Source organism: Bombus affinis, chromosome 9 (assembly GCF_024516045.1).
Source record: "Bombus affinis isolate iyBomAffi1 chromosome 9, iyBomAffi1.2, whole genome shotgun sequence".
In the NCBI taxonomy this organism is placed as follows: domain Eukaryota; kingdom Metazoa; phylum Arthropoda; class Insecta; order Hymenoptera; family Apidae; genus Bombus; species Bombus affinis.
The window spans coordinates 11,126,933-11,144,162 of NC_066352.1; the positions used below are offsets into that span (position 1 = coordinate 11,126,933).

The window sequence follows — 17,230 nt, forward strand, 5'->3', positions numbered from 1 at the left end:
CTATCAAACGCAGCACGGGCCACTATAATTTGCGACTAGGCATGATATACTACCGGTAGATATCAGCACGTCATTACATCTTTCCGCGAGAAAGTGACTTTTTCCTTCCGTCTTTTTTTCTCGCGGTTCCGCAAGGGAAGAAATTTTTCCAGCCGACATTGATTTCATAAATTTTCAATGACGTTTCGGTACATGGTTTATATCGGATAATAGAGACGCAAGAGACGTCACAAGTGCCAGAAACCTTCTCGTAACGCGCGCAATAGTTGCAGATAGTCCTGGAAATGCAATCTTGCCGGTGATAATTCAATTAGCGTAATTCCAAGGATTGTCGACGCCGCTGTCGTCACGGATATATACGGATACGTTGGAGCGCGAATTATGGTCCCACGGTAGAAAATACCGATCGATGGGCAAATGGGAATTTAATGGCCGTATGAAATCCTGTAAATACACGGTCCTCGCCACTTCTCTGTCCCCTTGCTTCACCGTTACTCCACCCCTACGTCCGCAGCTCGTCGCTCGCCTTGTATTCTCGTTTATTTATCCTGCGTCCACGACGTCTGCGCGCGACCTTAATTGGACGTGCGTGAAACTCACGGTTTGATCAAACGTGTCGCTTTTGGATCATCTGTCGAGGTAAAACCATCGGACTGAACAGAAATTCCTGTCTATCCGCTTTTTATATGAACTTTTTCTCGTAGTCAAACTAATTCCACAAAGCTGTTCTTTTTTTATTTCTTCGCCATCCCAGGTTGTTTGTTAAGGGAACACAAAGTAGAAACAATTAGCACAAGAATTTACGTTTGTTAGACTTTGACTTAAAGAGCTTAACAAAGCATAATATGTACAGTCGATAACAGGAAAATTCCATGACAAACATCGTGATCGAATGACGTACACAAAATGTTTCATCGTATAACTTTTCAGGTCTAATGCAAGTTTCTACCGTCTCGAGTTTCACATTTTTATAGTTGTATACGATAATTGAAAGTTGATTTCCAGCTTTGCAAGTTCTCCATTGTCCGTTGTTCATCGATTCATCGCGAGAAGTTTTGAGGATGCATACAGGTCGTGCACGTTGCCACGAAGTGCAAAGTTCTAGGGTAGAATACATGGCTAACAAGTTCCCACGATGGCAGTGGAACCGGTTGCTGGTGGAAGAGACGGGGGAACGCGAACAGAGGAGATGGGCAGAGTCGTTGTTTAAACGAAGAAGCGAGGAAACAGAGAGAGAGAGAGAGAGAGAGAGAGAGAGAGAGAGAGAAAGAGAGAGAGAGGAAGTAGGGAGTCGCAAGACGAACTAACGGGCAAAGTAACAAAGTTTGCTTGATACAGAGTCTATTTTTTCACCTGCCTTTTTTCTTATGACGCTTACTATGCAGCTTGCTCGCTGAGAGGATCTCTTTGTAATTTTTATTTATGACTTTTCATTATTACCAGCTACCAATCTCCTTCGTCTCGGGGATACCGTTATAAGGGTAGAAGGAATGGATCGAAATGAACAACGAGAAGCTTGATCCCAGTGACAAAGAAAGAGAGACAACTTTTTCCATGCTAGTTAATGAGAGGCGCTAAATGCCACGACACAATTTGAAACTTTATCCGATAGTGATAAATAGGAAAGCTATTGCAAAATCGTTATGGACCAACTGAATACGCGATTACGTGAATTGGGTATTTGAAGCATACAGCTTTAGAAAACAGCAATTCATCGACTCGCCTGAATAACTTCGGTTATGAGGATGAAAGACTCAGTTTCAAATTTCATTCGAACATCCTGTGCGATCATACTTAATTTTGTATGCTTTGCTATTAAAGACGTATCCTTCGTTCTCATAGAACCCGATCAGTGGTTCGGTAAAGGCCAAGCGGAAACCCTTTCTCTTGACAGCGCTCGTCTCCGATACGGTATATTTTTCAGCATGGTTGGCATTTTTTCTGACAGCCAGCGGCGCCAACGTTGCGCGATACACCGTGGAAACGATCCGTGTAATTTTCAGGTAACTTAGTGGAAAGCGCTGTCGACGACCAACGCCAGTGATTTATACGCGTTTAGCGACCAATGACGCGAAAAGATTTCACGGTCGGACGAGCACGTGAGCTGGCTCGCGCGACCGATTAGCAAACGGACGCGTGCGCCTGCATACGCAGCGCAATTTTCTCTCTTGCCTAATGGCCCATAACCTTTGATTGGACCGTGTTTACGTTGCGTTTTAAACGATCAGTCCTCTCTTCTGTATTTGCCGCCGTTTTATTCCGCTAATGAGTTACGTCGACAACCTTGAGAGAACGAACCCGAGGTAGCCGATGAATCATAGCCGATGGACGACTAGGTCTTGCTGCGCTACGTAAAAATTTCACGTTATAGCGAGACGCGCGGAACCAAACGACGACGACTGTGCGTATCGCATAGTTGAACTTTTACGCTGAAGTACAAAGGGAAGAAATTTCCCTTGTCTTTCCAGTAATAATAACTTCATTTCGCTCATTTGTGTCGTAAAAAGTTTTCAGTTCGTGTAGAAACAACGGAAGCAGAATTTTTTCTTTGACTTGAATTATCATTTCGCAAGGATGCTAGCGTTGGGAGAAATAGAGCCATAATTTTCTCCGAGCATTTTCCAAACTTTTGTTCGCTTTCGTGTTATCCTTTGTAACGCGAGCCTCAGTTGGACCCGACCACTATATCAACTTTACTGTCTTGCAATATGGCTGCCATCTATTCTGCCGGAAGAGCCGCAGTTATGTGGTGCAGCTCTCTTCTTTCTCTTAAGTATTTCGCTGGGGAGTGATTAAAGGCAACGATTTATACGCTTCGTTTATTCGTTAGCACCGTTAAAAGAGAATCGAGTTCAACTCGTTGCTCGCAAAACGATAAAACTATAACATATAGCTTCTGAAAACCGTTGATGCGTTTCGCCAACTTTCTTCGTTTCGCAAAGCTTCCCAATAGCGAAGAAATCTCTCGTTTTTTTCATTTTGTTCCTTGTTCTTCTTGCGTTTCTCTACGACGACGGTATAGCCACGATACTGTGAAACGCAAACACACGATGAACGAATAAGTAGAAAATAGAAAGGATAGGGTCTGGTATTCTCTGAACCTCGTAGAGCTCTGTCTCTCTGTATTTGCTTGCACCTCTGTGTTCAAGTTTAATAAACTATTCGGTTTACTTCGTTAATAATTCTTTTATGTCTTTATCAATGGCGTACACCAAATGGAAACCGTTTGCTCGAGATTTTTTACTGCAAATTAAAATTCATCGAGATGCCGGCTGTTTACACGATGTGTTTAGCTTTCGAAACATACACGTTATCGAAATTACAATTACGAAGCCCCTATTTGCGTGTCTTTCGTTTCATATTTCGTTTATTGCAGAGGATCGTAAACAACATGCATCAAAAGCATTTTTTCTCGGAAGAATTCAGCACCAGATTCGACAAGTTTTAGGAAGAGAGAGACAGCAAAATACAATCGTTTAATTTATCGCCAGCACGACGACCGGAATATCGCGTCTGCGCCAACGAGCATGTAGAACCGATTGCAGCCGACAGTTACGGACGCAAAGGGTCCTCGTCGTTCGCGATTAATCAGCGTGGACATTTCGTAACGACGTAGCAACACAACATCTGCCGTATGCCTCGCCACTAGACGTCAGTTCGGAACTACGATTAACAAAAGCGCTACCCGTTGTTCACGAGTGCAGCTTTACAGGACCGAGGATAACACTGCGGCTCGAAATAATCGGGGAGTATACGGGAGGGAAGAAAGTACCGTCGCCAGGATGTCTGATCGTCGAGACGCTTCCGGCTACTCGATGAATGTTCTATCTTTTCGCGAGCGATCGAGTTTATCGAATTTCCTGTGGTCTAGGAAACACGAGATGGCAAAGTACTTTAACCGATTCTTCGTTCCCTGATTGACATTTCGGTGAAAGTTCTGGGATATTAGAGAGCTAATTTTTATAGATATTTATAAAAACATGGTCCGTCGCGAGAGCCTCTATAAATTTTAATTCGTAAGATCATAAATACGATTTTGCACAGCAACTGCGAATAAAAATTATAAAACTTACGCTCGAAAAATGTAACCTTTCACGAGATGGTGGTTCGCGCCAGCGTCCCAGATGGAGATGGAAATGAAACATGAATGCACTCTTTTCGCGGCTGCCGCCTGAGAATCACCATCGCAGCGAGGATACCGAAAGAATTTTAGTACGTTCTGTCTGCTAATACGCTAGTGGACACGCGCTCTCCGTGAAACGAGCTGCTTTCTCACGGGAACGGGGAATTTCATGTTTTTCGAACTCGAGTTGTACGTTGAACAAAAACTGTTCCGCGATACAACCACCAGGACCGACCGGTCTGCGCTCTTCACGCTCTGACCTAACTACCGCCGCAGGATGTTTCCTTGACTGAAAAAATGTACGTGAAGCTTGCAATTAGCCGCGCACATCTAAACGCAACACGTACGGATTACTCTGTGCGCCGGAACTTGGCGAATGTCTGACTGGCTGTAAAAAAGATCCATAGAGGTACAAAAGAAAGCTGTTAAATATTTTTGCCGAGACTGTAACGTGTTCGGGAGTTTCGACATGAGGATTTAACTACACTCCGTGCGAAAAGAACCAGCCACATTGAAACGGTTCTTCGTGTTTAAATTTTTCACTCGACGTGGTGGACCGTAATTTATGATGGTACAATTTCGGATTTTATTCTCGTGTTATCTTTTACGAGGAATTGCATCGTTGTCGGTGAACTAAATTCAGATATCGTTCGGAAGTCTTGCAACGTGTGCAGGAAAAAATCGTTGCTGTTATATGTCTATAAAGCGTTCCCTGATTATGCATCTCGTATAGTATCGCAAGGCGAACGGTCTCTCAGAGACCCGATAGAAGGATGGAAATAAATTAAACATTAGGCGGCGCATTCGTTTAAACTTCAAACCAACGACTAATCCACAGGATATACACAAGTTCGAGTTGCATCTAATTACCGTTAGTACGTGTTACGCGTACTCGTACCTTTAAGTTGTTAAGACTTCTTATTAACTCATTACACAAACTCTGACATAACGTTGCATTTCTAAGATTGTTCAGCGAGTTTTCGACTGTGAGACGACGGAACGGAAAGGCAGTTGTTATCAAGGGGAATGTATAATGAATGACAAATACTTGAATTACATAGCGGTAATAAGACGGTATTAGACATTTCCACGCATAAGGATACGTTTCTTGTTTGTTCTATTAATCTTGTTCACTGTTGCCGTCAATTTACGTTGTACTTTGAGAACTCAAACTCTACTATATCGAAAATTCGCCTTATTCCTAGAATTGGAAATTCTACAAATATATACTTCCGATATTTTAGATCGCCCGGTATACACGTACTTTTGTTTCCAACCGATTACACGGAACACGGAGTTTGACGCGGTGGGTAAAGCTATTATGCGACGGATACAAAATAACGCGCGAATTTGCAAATTGTCGTACGTGTCAGTTTCTTTGCTTTATTCCCCCGTGGCAATCGCAGCGGAATTTTTGTAAATAAAGTGGGTAACTGGTGCCGCGTTGTTTTACAAAACTGATCGCGCTCTCTTGACAAGTTTTTCGTATAAAACGAACGAAACACGTCTCGCCCAAACAAGCGTACTTGTCAAAAAGATTGTAGCATTCTCTCGTTTCGCGAAAGATATCGTTTATCAACGCGAGCGAAATGATACAAGATATACGCGGGAATCGAGGTCAGTTAGTTAACAAGTAAAAAATCCATCCCTGCGGCAGGGTACACTTTACGCTCGACTCTTTTTAATCGGCCACGACATTATCCAAGGGGATTTCATCGTCCCACTTCCTACAGAAATCTCAATCGACGTTCGACAAACAAAAGAAGGCAAAGTCGATTAAGTCTTGACGCCGGGACAATTGTTCCGGGAAAGTATTTCTCTATGCGACTGTAATTATGATCCTCTCTTAAGATTATCCACGTTCTTTCATCAGGAAAAAAATGATCGCTCGTCCGGGCCGTGTTTATCGAGTTCAGTCAAAACTACCAGCGAGCGTCGATCTCCTTTAAAATTGAAGCTGTTCCTTCGATGCATTTTCCACGATTGACTTCTCAAAAGTACGAGCGTACTTAAATTTGTCGAATGTTTTCAAACTTTTCCGAGATTGAATTTTATCCCTGAGAGTAAAAAAAAAGTCTTCTTGTGTTCGGAAAATTTGAACTATTTAAGTCGTTAATCGACTTATCAAACTTAAACACCATACAATTCGTCCATCAGCTCTGCTACGTGATACTTTAATATGGAACTTTGCTATACGTCAGAGGCTATCATTTTTCTCAGAATATTCTATAGAATAATATTAGCTTCGAGACATTTGCCTCGTAAATTCCTTTAGATAAATAAGTATCTGAACGCAGAGAATGTATATGATTAATAGTTCTAAAATATAATATTGATAATATTACGATGTCGGTGTAGCACAACAATCTAGAAGAAAGATTGGAGCCAAGCCTCTTTTCTTTTTGGTTCTCCGTGAACGAACTGCACGATAACGTAATGGCCGACTTCCTGCTTCTCTAATGGCTGGACGTAGCCGGGAGGCTAGGATCTAGCGCCAGCTACAATATCCTATACGCGATAATCGAGCTGATTTAAGGCCCCGTGCTTCCGACCACGCAGGAAAACACTTGGATGTTAGGCACACCTGGCAGGTGGTACGGTATACGGTGTAGACTCGGTCGGGACGGCCACTGCTTAGCGTGTTCCTCGGTAATATTGGGTAATTTCGCGTAATTTCGTGCTTCCTCCATCGAGCCGCGGTATTTCATTCGCGATCCACGTTTGTCATACGTCTCGCCTGACGTTTCGCGTTGATAAACGATCGTTTCTACGTCATTATTTTCAGCAGATCGCCGCCTGTCAGCGGTTGTCTTCGTATTTTTGTGAACGCGTCTCGCTTTCGCTCGAGGGACGTTCAATCGCGTTCAATTCACTCGCAATCCTCCGAGACTACGCTAAAGCTACCAAATATAACAGTCGCTGTATGATTCAGAAGTTACTTCTACCGTTCTATGGAAATCGAGTAAAGCCTGTGGATGCTTATCGGACTGGCCTCTCGTAAATAATATTTTGTTAGTCGACATTTTCCTTCGAAAAGGACTAACTGCTGGATCTATCGAAAAATGGATTCGATTCTCTCGTGAGAATTCTCTACTTTCGTTCAATCAATAAAGATACATTTGTTCATACGACAAGTTATAGGAAAAGAATAACGAGAAGTTAGAGCCGCTCGCAAAGTTCTTTCACACAGAAATTAAATTATTAATCGTTTCGATGCGAAAACTTGCTTCTATTCTAAGGACAGCAGGACGGTTATGTCTCACTCCACATTGTCAAGAGCGTTACATAGAGCTGAGTGTAACGCCGTCGTGTAACAACCGAGCGATCAATAATCCATCGAGAGTAGATGCAAGATAACGAAAATTGTAGGCGCCTCATCGAACTTTTATACACGGCTTTCGAAGTCAGTGACTACTAGTCTGCCGCGACGTTGTCGACAAAGATACGAGCTGGTCGTGCATTATAAACGGAGGCTGCGTATCGATTTAACGACGTGGATCGAGTACGATGTACGTAGTACCATTGGAATTTATGGTCGACCGTATGGAGGACGCACAGCCGATTAAGTTTGTCGGGTAGACTCAGGATACGACGTAAGCTGTTGCGCATATGAATTTTCCTTTTCACATAGTAAACAGAAATTTCTCAAAATCGATTAAACCAATTAATTGCAGATCGCAAACTCGATAAAAAATTGTTTCGCACTCGTCATGTAGAAATGTACAATTTCTCGGTGTAGAGACTTTTCGCCTTTATCCTTCATGGATGCCGAGCTTACCGATAAGATATCGCTATATTATTCAGAGATGTACCTTAGGTAGAATGTCCGAGAGCAACGAGGGTCAAGCAAGCGGAAAAGTAATCTTCGCAATTTCGTTTCTCCTCTCGTAGCGGCTTTCTATCGGCACGACACCAATCACCACCCTTGACCTTAATCCCGCTTCTTCATTTAAAATTACGATGTTTGCGTGTTTTATCAATTCTTTTGCACGCGATAGATAGAACACGATACACGTCGCCACATCGTATCTGGCTGTTGCTCTTGCGCGGAGCACGGTGATTCCCGTTAAGTCTCTGAATAATGTATTATTCCAATCTGAAATAGAGTTTGATCGTGACATGGTTTTTCACACGTCCTCCATATCAACAAGCTGTGGATGAAAAAATATATTTGAAAATTCAAAATTTGCCATCTAATTTCGAGAAAGAATTTCAGAGAAAATTGAGAAGTTTTACGTTACTTATAATTCTCGTGTCTCTCCTTCGAAATTGAGAAGCTTCTTCGAGTCTTACGCCATACATAAAAAAAACCAATGGTACTTTTATTGTTATCCGACACGATGGTCCGTCGGAGATTCCAAATTTGATAAAAAAAGAACGACCTGCGGCTTGCGAGATCCATTCGAACAGGGCTGAAGGAAATATTCCTCCTGGAAATCATAAATAACCGATGACACGCGTAATCCAGCGACCCTTTTCTGCGGCCTTCGGACAGCTTTTCGAAGATATCGGGTGGCATTGTAACGCTTGCTCAAGACACTCAGGGGCTAGAAATGACCAAGTTATCCCGGATAGTCGATGTCCCTTCAACGGTAGCAGCGCAAACTCACCCTCGACTGTCCGTACTCACGCAACGCTCATGGTTAGAAGCGCTCGCGTAAAAGACGCACGGACCCTGTTAAAATTACCCGATAATAGACACATAGCCGGAAAATTGAGTCGGAACCGATTAAATATTATGACAGTCTTCCCGTGAAATCGAATCTGGAGTAATTAAACGTTAGAGAGTAAAGAACAGTGACATTGATCCGAGAAGAAAAGGGATAATCGGGATGGTTCGCTATCAACGTTGCATTAAAAAAAAATATTGCTACGGTACGACCTGCTGAATACGTTTTCCGGTAGAAAGTACGCGACCATCTCGCGAGTCCTCTTATCTCCATTAAATATAATTTTCTAGGAAAAACTAGTTAACGAGCTCGGCTAAAGCGCTGATACGCTATCATTAATTGTTATCTCGGAAATACGTGTATTACAGGAAAATAAGGCAAATATTTCTATAAAAATTCAAATATTAGGTTGTCCGAAAAGTGTCTTTCTTTCGCAAACAGCAGTGTACCTTCGTACAAACGTGAAACCAAGTCTGTGAAATGTCGCGGTGTTCATCCGAACAGGACAAAATGGATCGTACGTAATTCGATAAAATAATATAAAACAAAGAACGTTGTTCGTCTACTATTTCCTCATAAAACGAAAGATACATTTATTTATTATTTATCTACTGTTATTACTATTATTATTACTGCTATTATTATCTACTATTTATAGATACATCATATTGAAGTAAAATACAAACCAGTCGCTAATTTAGTCGATTCAGCGAACAAACGACGTTCCCATAAGTAGCCGAAAACTTTTACTCGTCACGTAACATGTACATGAATAAATCGGAAGCACGTGTCCAAGAATCTCGACTATCCGTGAATTCATCAGCTTAACGGTCTAAATGAATACGGTACTCGACGCAAGTTTATGCATTCGCTACGAACTTCGTGCATTCTTGAAACCCCAAAGAGCTAGGCGTAAGATGACTAGGAAAACTTAGTTTGGAGAAGCGGATAGGTAGCCGCGCGCGCAAAGAGATATTAATAAACATTTGATCCTTTTCAGTGGAAGTTTGAACGTCTACCAAGACGTTTTTCAAATTCAGCAAGAGACTCGTGAAAGAGAGATCGGGTCTTGGGAAAGATCGATCAACTTTTTAGCGAATGTCAAACTGTGTGCAAAAACTCGAAACTTTTTAAGGATCTCAAACACATGGTTCCTTGGAAATCGATAGTTCGAATAGCTCTCGAGAAATTCGAGCGTTCGAGACCAGAGAAATCGATCATGCGAAGGAACTCGAGATTTATCGAGATACATTCGAGACGAAGGAACGTCTGCAAGTTCTTGTAAAACTTCAATTTCCAGCGATTACAAAATTTTAAAACTTTCGACGTATGTGCCCAACGATTCGAGGCGTTTCGAGTGCATCGTTAACAAAGGGCGCCAGCGCACGCACGCATACAAAGGGCAATGAGACGCGCCTGGAATCAAGTGACAATAGACGCGCCAGGAAATTGAGTTGGCACTGATTAGACATTGCGGGCGTGCCATCATGCCGCGACGGTTCGTTGGAATCTACTCCGGCATACCCCTGGAGTCCAATTCCACCTTGAAGCTCCACCGATATTATCTCAGACTTTAGATCAAGCTCCCGACAACTCGAGCAAAAATGTCAAACTTTTCGCACGGACCTTGATAAACCGTGTTGATCTGTTGCTCCGCTTTTTCCTCATTAGCGAAAGAAAATTAAAGATGTTTGTTCGCCGAAATCGAGACAAGTTTCGAAGCGAGGAAGAAAGTTGCACGTTGTATAAATCTGTGATGCCACTGGCCACGGATGTTGCGATCATCGTCGTGCAATTTGTTTCCCTTTGAAACGCGAAACGTTTTATACTACGGGACAGAGTAATTGAAAGCGAGGAAACAGTTGTGAATACGAAAGAGTATTTTACCATGCGCATAATAGGCCATGATTTCATTTCCGCCCGGCAGAAAAGTTGTTCGCAACGACGAGAAACGTTGCCGTAGATTACGGTAGAACTAGACGCATTCTTTACGGCTACGAACGTATACAGTTTATGCAATGCCATGAATAAGCGTGTCACACGCCGTGGTAAAGCTGCGCACGTTTTACGAAGCTTGCGCGGCGATCATAATTTTCGTTCCAATATTCTTTTGTTAGGTATATATTCACATTTTATAGTATCGAACGTAGTAGCTTTTATGAGTACTGAGCCTCCACGTTAGCTCGAAAGCTGCTCTTTCTGCGATAGCCCAGTAATTTCCCTTTAAATGTCAGCTAATGTATTCGCCATATAAAAAGTTAGTAACGGTATGTCGAATATTGTCAGGTGAAATTTAAATACAGGCGTTGGTATGCTTCGATATTTGTGATCCATATTTGCATGTTCACATTCCCATTCGTAACCACGAGATATGCATGCGTGCGCCATGACAAGCGAAATACGCGGATTTTTATAACAGTTTAAAACCGTGCATCTGGTCCTGCGTGAAACGAAAAAATAAGACCGGCACTGGGAAAAATAACGCGACAAATCGAACGATGCCGCTCGTATGAAATTTGCAGAGTGCTGCGAGCAAAATAAAAAAAAAAGGAAAAAATTGCAAAAGTCATTTTACATCGTGCAGATTAATACTTTATTGATCGCGAATGTTTCCCAGGGTTTGTTTACGTTACAGTACGATTATCGTTATACGTATACGTATATTTCCCTATGAAGCAATGTTATCGTATAAAAATGACATATTCGCGTGAATTTCAAATAATTTTTTTTACTCCTAACAAACGAAAAGTGATCACTTTTAAATATATATCGTGTACTAAACGGTTCTAAAAAAAATATACACAGAGTGCGTGTGTCATACTTCGAAACGAATATATCGCGGCAAAGATTTTATTTGGAAGATATCGAATACCGAGTTACCGCGTACAGTTTTCGATCGCGAAAACCCTCAAATATTTTCCTAGTCACCGTTAATGTTCCACTGATCTTCGTTACTGTCTATTGCCCGGGATTCCAACCAAGTAATGCTCTCGCATTTTATGCGATATGGAAACGCAAGAGTTGGAGGCTTCGGCAACCTCGAATAAGATAACCCTGCAGGTCGAACTCTGGGCCGTTATGCCGATAACGAAAATCCGTTTCCGTAAACCAATGTCCTCCTCCATCCCTATGGGGAAGCAGCTATACATACTATTTCAATCCTTACGAGGATTACGCGGATTTTCCTTCGTTCTCCGCTCCACTACCCATCCTTCTCTACTTCGATCATACGTACACTCAGCCGTTTCATTAAATATTAAATATTTATTCTGGCAAATTTATTAATTATTCGGAAGCTTAACACGTCCGATCCTTTGGCCGTGAAAGCTTCGAAAAATGAAAAATCTTCTAATAGTAGGGCCGAATGCACTTGTGCCCCATTTTTTGTTGCAACGATAGTACCGTGGTCTTTATTCGACAGGACAAGCCGATTCACGGACGTTCAAGAAAGGAGGGACGAGGGAACAAAAATCCAACCTTCAGTGCGAAAACACGGAGCTGGAAGTTGCGGTGAATAGCGGCTGGCGCGACGTTCGGATTTCCTCGTATGTTTGGTGACCGTATTTTTTCCACGATGACAGTACGGGCCGGCTAACAGAATCCCCAACTTTGGTACCGCGCCAAATTATTATCGTCCAGTGTGCTTTATATTCTGGCCGATCGGGTGGTTCGACGCCCCGTCGGTGTCGCCGTATAACCTGGTTTTCCTCCGCAAACCGAACATCCGACAAAGGGTTATGTAAACTTTCGAATCGCTCGAATTTCCCCAACACCTTGAAAATTCTTCACATCGTTTCAACACCACTCGATCCGACGCGTCTCTATCGCGTCGTACATCGTACGGTAATACTACTTACAACCTGAAATAGCCTGAAATAGAATTAGTTAGGATAATTAAAACGTGTTGAGGAAGTTTCGAGCGGTATGCATCGACTTTGACGAGGCGTTGTCCCCCGGGATAGCTACGAAATACGCGTTCGCGTGATCGCGTCTGCATATGCCGTATAATCTATTTTTATCGCAATGATAAAATTACAGAAGCATGCCGAGCCCCTACAAAATGCATCGTGGCCGTATGTTTCTAATTATTTACTCAAGATAATAGCACGTATCGAGCAAACGATAGTATTAATCGACTATAAATCAAGCAGGTCGTCGCGGACGCGATTATTGATTCGATAAATTTCTGGTCTTTCGTTCGTCGAGTATGTTTCATGGCAAATTAATTCCTGCTTATCGGAGAACAACAATTGCGTGCCATATTTCACGTAGTCTGATATTTTGCAATGCCACTGGCCGTGTAATAAACGGCGCACGATCGTTATCTCGTAATATAGCCCGAGATGCAAACCACTCGGGAAAGAAAGATTTAACTTCGTTTCCGTGATGGCCGACACGGAATTACATAAGCGTCCGGCTCGTTTCGAAAACGAATTCTACAGGGGAAACGAACGCTCGAGGTAGTAATTTTGTACGGCTAGATCGCGAAACAGATACCACTTTAAATCGAATAATTAATTGTGGTCGGTCAAATTACAGATAGGAACGTCGTAAAATAATGGTCGGTACGCACTAGTACTTTGCCAGTCGAACAGACAATTTATGAACGAACTACGCGCAACATTCGAAAAGGCAGTCAAAGAACGATTCAATCCCGTAATGTAACGCGAACGCATAAGAATTTCCGGGAATTTCGGATTTCGAAATGGGAAGCATGTCGGTCGATCTTATTCGCGATTCGGTCCGCGCTCGGGGGAAGCTGTCCCGTTTCGTAAATTGTATCGTTCGAGCCATTCGTTCGCGTTTCGCTCCTTTTACTTTTCGAATTTACTTTAAGCATGCAGAATCGAGTATCGTTGTACGAACTCGTACAGTTGTCGATTAATTGCCGACCAACCGGCAATCATATCGAGATAAAGTAAACGGAAGTCAGCAACGTATCGCGAAAGGCGTGTACTGGCGAATAACTTTTCAAGGGGATGCTTGCTTTACAAAATCAACAATTGTATCGCTGACCTACGCCGTGCTTATTTCGCCATTGTCCGCATTATTGTTATTCGTATTGCGCAGGAACTTCGCTGCATTAATTGCAACACGATCGATTCTATATGGTGCTTTCGGGTTGTTTAACTTCGCTCTGTGTGCACAAACTTTCCCCTTAAAGATAGCGAATTTATAAAGTTGACGCTCCAGTGCTGATCGCGGTAAAACTTTTGATCGGATCACGAGCAAAATTAATTTTTGATTCTAAGTTATCACGCGATATTGCGAAGACGACAGACAGCCATAAACTTTAAGCGTGACAACGTCGTACACGTTTCGTTTTCCCCTTTCGACTTTCTTTCCCTCTTCGACCCCTATTTCGAGAATGAATTGCGCAAGCCCTTTCGCCCTTTTTATCATTCCTTCGCAGTCGCGCCTTTCCTGGCGACAAAATTGGCTTTGTTATGCGGCACGAGGTTTCAATTCCCAATACAGAACGGTCCAATTTGTGTCTGTCGCTGGTTTCGTCTCCCTACTTCAACTTGGTCGATGTTGTGTACGTCTCCTAATGAGACACAGTGAACCTGCCGGATCGCTCAAACTACTGTCAACCATACCAGCGACTAGTTTGCCGGATTAGAAATTCCGCAAATCTTCCACCGCAAGCGGCTGAATACAATGCCAAGCCGTATGTTTGAGTGGCGCGTTCGTGTGTACACGAGCGGCACGATGTAACGTGTACGAATCCTCATCCTTGTACCAGCATACATTTCTCCCTGTGCGAATCTATGTACACCATCGTCTCGTCTATATTCGCCGAGGGATTCGCGATATCGGATCGGAGCTCTTCTATGGGACTGCTTTCGGTCTTCTGCCTTTATTCGCGGTTTCACCGCTGAAATAGTACGGCCAACTTGGGAAGCGCGTTGACTTCGTAACGTTGCAATCGCGAAACGTTACAATACGCGATACGACTATCTCTCGTAAATTTCTATTCCGACCAATAAATAGTATCGCGGCTAGAAATCTGGTAGAGGTTGTTGCCGTCGATTAATCGTCGTGTCTCTAGACGAAGGATGACCGTAACTCGACGATCGCCTATTAACCGCGGCGATCAATCGAGTACCAGCGAGCAGGCACAGTTCATTTGCGAGCAGATACGATCGAGCATTCGTGCTATTATCAGCCGAGCCATCAGGTACTTAACTACAGAAGCATCTGTTGGTCGTGCGTTAGCGAGTTTCTAATTTATTTACTCCGAGAGAAACTTTGGCCACAGCCGCAAACTCAAAGACTTGCCGCTTTATGGCACGTAAGTGTGAAGATAAAGTTACGCTGAGACGGGACTATAAAACACACTGGGCTGCATGGATTTTCGCGCCACTTGACGCATCTCTAGGAGTAGAATTAAGCCGGTTTTGTTGCCGCAATAAACGCGCCGCTCTCTATTAATAATTCATGCAACCAACGCGACGGTCGGATCGTGGAGAGCCGCTTCGATCTTTCGTACCATCAGATTCGAACCTGATTTCGTGTTTGAAGAAAGTAAAACGAGAGATTTAATTCCTTTGCGCGAGCACTTCACCGAGATTTTCGATTCGAACAACATTTATTTCAAGAAAAGAACCCTTGAATCTAGTAGCGAGCTATCAAGCTTGAATGCTTCTTTTTTAAATTGTTGTTCGAGTGTCGCGTTTCTCAGGATGCCTTGCATCTTGTGGCGAATAAAATCGATGACCGTACCGTAAACTCAATTACATCTTCTAAAGGGCTATCGAATTGTTAATCGGTGCAAATACGAAACGCTGAGATACGTCGGACTGTACAGGTATAAAAAATAAGGTGTCGAAAAACACTGCAATAGGCGGTTAAAGCAGCGAAATTTTTCCTGTAATATGTCCAAGTGCGGAGACGCTTTGATAAATGGACTTTCGCGCAATAATTGTTCGCTTGTTCCAGGAAAATATACGACTAGGTAAGCAAGGCAAATGTAAAGAGAAAAAGAATGAAAACTGAATGAGCGAAGAAAAAAGGGGACACGAGATTCTTTTTCAAATGATCACTTTATCAGACAGGTGTTATTTTTACACTCCACTAATACGTCTCATTGTACCAACCTTTTAACATTGTCGCTTCTGTGCTCGTTTCCTTTTTAAAATTCATTGTACGTTCACGTTTTATCATTGAATACTCGCATTTTCTCACCGAAAGACGCATTTTTCTGTTCGGTAAATAGTCTTTGGTCGGTGAATTGTTTATACGATGAAAAATACACGAGACAGACGAAATTAATTAAGCAAATGCAAACAAGAGAAACCAACCTCTTTACCCGTTATGACTCTTTCTACTTTACGCTTCCCGATTTTATTATAATATATTTCCATCTTTGTTTCTTTTACGCAGACCGAGGTGGTTACCAGCGAATACGAGTAAGGCGAGAAGAAAGCAGAGAAAAGAAGAGAAATCTTTGTCGTAAACGTCAAGCGTGCAAGACGCATGACGCGTCTCCGTTCCGTCTTATACCTTCTATCCCTACTCCGCTTTCAGAGTCATTCGACATTTTTTACCGGCTGATTTCTCACTCGGCAGATATAAAAATTCAATTGCTCCTGGAAAAAGGAGAATACTTCGCTAGCTCACCTATCTAGACCAGACAGAAGTTGGCCGATTTCCAAGTCGAAAAGACGAATACTGCACGCCGCGTTGCCGATTTCGGTTTTTCTTCCTACGACTATTATTTTCAGTCCGATTCCGCGAACGTGAGATGTTGCGTTACTCGCAACAGTAACGATTCCCAATTTTCTCGACGCATTCGTGCATTGCTTCGTCGCTCTGTGCACCGTATACTCGTACTGATATGCACCGTGTATCCTCTTTACCGGTTATTCTTTGTAACGACGATACACTACCGCGATCCCGCTCGAGCATTATAGCATTTTCCACGTTATGTTGTTATAACGAAGCGCAAACACACTTGTTATTTTTTATTTCATTAGTCGAGAACGTGAGATATTAGCTTGTTTTCGACATTGCTGGATAAACAAACTTAACTCGAATCGAATTGCCTCGAATATACACGGACCAGGCTCTGAAGTTCGATATCACTAATTGTCGATTTATATCGAATTAAAAGCAACAATATCTAATATCTAAATATAAATTTCGATGAAATTAAACATCACCATATACCTTGTGGTGTTAGTTGCTAAAAGAAATTAAGAATTTCTGTCTAGGGGTGTTTCTAAAGAGAAAAATTATTCCTAGGGATGAACAAATTTCCAGTCAGTCGTCGTTCCACCCTCCAGGCATTGAAGCTTACTTTTAGTTTCCTTTACGTGAAGAGAAAGTGTTCGACCGTAAAATATCCGAAGAAAAAGTTTCGCAAGGGTGCCCTCTCAACAACAAGTGTTCGCAACTCGACGCGTGTCCAAAAACAAACTCTGGGGCGGCTCTC

The 17,230-nt window shown here is 42.6% G+C and overlaps 1 long non-coding RNA gene across 4 annotated transcripts in view; it reads left to right on the plus strand.

Moving 5' to 3' along the window:
- LOC126920294 (uncharacterized) overlaps positions 1–17,230 on the plus strand; it is a 118,561-nt gene that overhangs the window by 31,254 nt on the left and 70,077 nt on the right. For 2 of the 4 annotated variants that reach the window (XR_007711927.1, XR_007711926.1), the window contains exon 3: positions 12,215–12,338. The exons of the other annotated variants lie outside the window; for them this stretch is intronic. This is a non-coding gene — a long non-coding RNA (uncharacterized LOC126920294). The remainder of the gene's footprint in view (positions 1–12,214; positions 12,339–17,230) is intronic. 4 annotated transcript variants of the gene reach the window in all.